The sequence below is a fragment of the Mustela nigripes genome, chromosome X, assembly GCF_022355385.1.
Source record: "Mustela nigripes isolate SB6536 chromosome X, MUSNIG.SB6536, whole genome shotgun sequence".
In the NCBI taxonomy this organism is placed as follows: Eukaryota; Metazoa; Chordata; class Mammalia; order Carnivora; family Mustelidae; genus Mustela; species Mustela nigripes.
The window spans coordinates 82,273,453-82,278,449 of record NC_081575.1 but is presented as its reverse complement, the minus strand read 5'-3'; positions in this window follow the sequence as shown (position 1 = coordinate 82,278,449).

Genomic DNA, 4,997 nt, shown 5'->3' with positions numbered 1-4,997 from the left:
AGGGGCACCTGGGTGGCTCAGTCAGTTAAGCGTCTGCCTTCAGCTCAGGTCATGGTCTCAGGGTCCTGGGATCGAGCCCCACATCGGGCTCCTTGCTCAGCAGGGAGCCTGCTTCTCCCTTTCCCTCTGCCTGCCTGTCTGCCACTCCCCCTGCTTGTGCTCTCTCACTCTCTCTCTCTCTGTGTCAAATAAATAAATAAAATATTAAAAAAAAAAAGATTGGGATTTTCAGGGGCACCTGGGTGGCTCAGTGGGTTAAAGCCTCTGTCTTCGTCATGATCCCAGGGTCCTGGGATAAAGCCCTGCATCAGGCTCTCTGCTCAGCAGGGAGCCTACAGTGTTTCTCTCTGCCTGCCTCTCTGCCTACTTGTGATCTCTGTCAAATAAATAAATAAATAATCTTTTTAAAAAAGATTGTGACTTTCAAAATTTACAATCAAAACTTATTTAGACTTATCGATGAATGTTACTATTTTTCCCCTCGCCATTGCTTACTAGAACCCACTTGTTGCTCCTTAATCCATTTTTTTTCTTCTGCTGGACCATATACCCTAACAATCTTTTCAGAAGGGGTAGGTGTGTGATGAATTTTCTGAAATATTTTCCTTTCAGCTGGATCATCTTGGCTCGATATACAAATAGAGGTTCAAAGTTGTTTCTCATCAGCTTTTTGAAGAACTTCCCTACTATATTCTCTCTTCTCTCTTTTCTTCTGAGACCATTCAGGATTTTCTTTTTATCCTTAAGGATTTTATCTTTAACCTAGAAATTTTATTTTTAGGTGGTTGTGGGGTGGGGTGCACTGTGTGTATGTGTGTCAATCATGCTTAGAATTTAGTGGCTCTTTTCAGTTTGAAGATTCATGTCTTTTTTCCAGCTCAGAAAATTCTAGAACATTATTTTTTCAAAAATTGTCTTCTCCCCACTATTTATTCATTCATTTATTTATTTAACAGGGACATAGGGAGAGAGGGAACAGAAGCAGGGGGAGTGGGAGAAGGAGAAGCAGGCTTCCCACTGAGCAGGGAGCCCATCGATGTAGGGCTTGATCCCAGGACTCTGGAATGCAGGCATGACCTGAGCAGAAGGCAGATGCTTAACTGACTGAGCCACCCAGGCGCCCCTCTCTCCACTTTTCTATTCTCTGTTTGGAACTCCTACTAGATGGATGTTGAAACTTCTGCAATCCATCCTCCATTTCCTTGATTTCTTTCATACTACCTACTTCTTAATCCTTCATACCATAATGCGAAGAAACGCCATTGCCTGACTTTTTTCATTGAGTTACTCCAGTTTCTCTTATTGATCTACAAAAGCTTCATTATATAATAGCGATAGTTACTTTTAATTTATTGCATATTGTAGGGGACCAGAATATGCCACCCCAAAATACACCTGTTTGGCATAACCATGACTTTGAGCTGATTATTTTGAGTAATGGCAGACAGAAGCTCTAGAAACAATAGATGTTATCATATCTACCATATCTAAGGGAAATTTACATTTACAAAGGAAATTTCCATTTGTAAGGGTGTCTGCCCCCGCCCCCGGAAGTGCAGGAGTCTAAATCTTAAGAAACACTGATCAATAGAGAAAGCAATGGCTTAAATCTGCATAACAAACCTTATCCTTGTTTACCACACCTCACAGGTCACTTCCCCATAACTTGCCTCCCAAACCCAGAAGCGCCCAAACTCCCTTTCTCCTGTTAGGAGTCCAAATCGCTATATAAACCCAAAGCTCTAGCCAGCTCTTTGAGTTACTCATCCCGGAGTCTCTACCATCGATTTGGAGACACGTGTTAATAGCCTTCTATTTGTTTTTCTCTTATTAATCTGTCTTTTGTTACAAAGCCCCAACCAAAAACCCAGAAGGGTAGAAGGAAAATGGTTTTTTCTCCCTTATAGTGTTTCAACATTTTCCCTCAAATTAACCCTTTCAGATTGTTGTTTATGATGGTTTTTGACTCAGAGGAGTTTTTCGGTTTTATATCTTTAAATATAGCAGATTTATTGCTCACAGCCTTGGTGTAATGCAAAGAAATGCCTCTGCCACCTCAAGATTCATCGTATTTCCTAAATTTTCTTCTAGTGCTTTATGAATTTACATTTTTACATTTAAACCTCTAATTTTTCTTGACTTTATTATCTTACATAGAATAAGGTAAGAATTTAATCTTTATTTTTTCCAAATGGATAGACACTTGTCAAACCATCATTTGGTAGATAACCCATCTTTTGCCCACTTGGAAATGAATGTGTATAGATAGGTATGTTTCTCATCCTTCTATTTTGTTTCACTAATCTGTTTCTGGGTGTATTAGTTTTCTATCACTCTTATGACAAATTACCACATTCTTGGTGGCTTAAAACAACACAAATTTGGGGGCACCTGACTGGCTCTGTTGGAAGAACACATTCCTCTTGATCTTGGGGTCATGAGTTCAAGCCCCACGTTCAGTACAGACATTACTTCAATAAATTACAAAAAATTTTTTTTAAACCCACAAATGTATTATCTTATACTTCTGTAGGTCAGAAATCCAAAACGCGTCTCACTGGATTAAAATCAAGGTGTTTGCAAGCTGTGTTCCTTCCTGGAGGCTCAAGAGAAAACGATTTCCTCGCTATTGGTCTCTAGAAGCTGCCCACATTCCTTGGTTAGGGCCCCCTTTTTTCCTTCCTCAAAGCAAACACATAACATCTCTCTGACCCTGCTCCCATCCTCATCTCTTTCTCAAACCCTCTTCCACTTACAAGGGGTTGTGATTACATTGGACCTACCCAGATAACCCAGGAGAAGCTATTTTAAGGTCTAGCAACTTGGGTCCACCTGCAACTTCCATTCCCTCCCCATGTAACAACATATTCACTGGTTCCAGGGATTAGGATTGAGAACACGGTCAGTGCGGGGCACTTATTCTGCCTACCACACTTTTCTGGCCCACTTACCATGATTTTAAAGTACATTTCAGTATTCATTACAGCAAAACACGCTATTATTGGGACACCAGGGTGGCTCAGTCAGTTAAGCGTCTGCCTTCAGCTCTGGTCACAATCCTAGGGTCCTGGGATTGAGTCCAACATCAGGCTCCCTGCTCAGCGGGAAGCCTGCTTCTCCCTTCCTCCATTCCTCCTGCTTGTGTTACCTCTCTTGCTGTCTCTCTCTGTGTCAAATAAGTAAATAAGATCTTTTTTAAAAAAAAGTTGTCATCATAAGAAAAAATTTTTGTAACTGTGTTTGATGACAGATGTTTAACTAGACTTATTGTGGTGATAATTTCACAATATATACAAATATTGAATCATTATGTTGTACATTCAAAACTGATGTTATATGTCAATTATACCTCAATAAAAAAAAAGTCATCTGCTCTACCACCTGAGCCAGCCAGGTGTCCCCAAACCCAGAAATACTGTAAATAAGATTATTCTAAAATTCATATGTAAGGGCAAACAAACTAGAATAGTTAAAACAATTATGGGAAAAAAATGGGAGGAATTACCTACCAAATTACAATACTTATATAGCTACAGGAATCAATATTAGGGATATTGGGGAAATAATAAAACACATAGATCAATGGAACAAAATAGAAAACCCAGAAATAGTTCCACACTGAATTTTTACAATATACAAAAGGAAGGAGCGCCTGGCTAGCTCAGCTGGCAGAAAATGCAACTCTTAATCTTGGGGTCCTGAGTTGGGGTGCCATGTTGGATATAGTGCTTACTTAAAAAAAGAAAAAGAAAATAATACAACAGCGATTCAGTAGAGGAAGAATTGTCTTCAGAAATGGTGCTGGAGCAACTCAATATCTATAGGCAAAGAAAAAAAAGAAAGAAAGCATCCCCTTAAACTTCATACCTTATACAAAAATTAGAGGGGGAGCAGCAGGCAGAGGGAGAAGCAGATTCCACCAAGCAAGGAGCCTGACGTGGGGCTCAATCCCAGGACCCTGGGACCATGACTGGAGCTGAAGGCAGATGCTTAACCTTAACCAACTGAGCCACCCAGGAGTCCCGAATATGTAAAATTTTTAAACTTGGGCATGGTAAACAATTCTTTAAAATAACCCATTTTTTTAGACTTTGCTCTGCCAGAAACCTCAGTGATGTGAAGTGTGTAAACCTGGTGATTCACAGACCTGTACCCCTGGGGCTAATAATACATTATATGTTAACAAAAAAAAAGGTTTTTTTTGTTTTTTTTAAAGATTTTATTTATCTATTTGACAGAGAGAGATCACAAGTAGGCAGAGAGGCAGGCAGAGAGAGAGGAGGAAGCAGGCTCCCTGCTGAGCAGAGAGCCCGATGTGGGACTCGATCCCAGGACCCTGAGATCATGACCTGAGCCGAAGGCAGCGGCTTAACCCACTGAGCCACCCAGGCGCCCCAAAAAGTTTTTTTAATTAAAGAAAAAGAAACCTCGTTGAGAGGATGATCTCTTCTTGTCAGTGTTAAATATGTACACCTGCATTTGTAAGTCCAAGTACTGGAATTACAAGCTAGCCATGTTCTTTAAAAGCAGGCTTACTGAGCTTAAATTGAGCGTTGAGCTGAGTTACAGGCAGTAAGGCATGAAGAAGCGTGAAATAAGGAGCCTACAGTATGAATCAACCACAGCCAGCTGTCCTGTGTCTAAATGTGGAGAGAAGAAAGATTATCTGTAGTGGCCTGCATGTGCATTAAAAGTTATCTGGGAAGATAAATAAAAGTCTCTCAAACACCCAGAAACGTCTTTCATAAAGAAAAACACACATGAATTTTAACAGCAATACTATTTTCATCTAGTAGGTTGGCAAGAATCCATGTCTCATGACCCAGGCTGCTATGAAATCGGCACTCATATACATTGCCAGTGGGACAGCAAAACTGCCATGCTGGCTCCTACCTCAGGGTCTTTGCACTTGCTGCTGCCTCTGCCTACAACATTTTATCTAAATAACCACAGGACTCGCTCCTTCCGCCCAATCTAGGATGCAGCTCCCAGTCTTT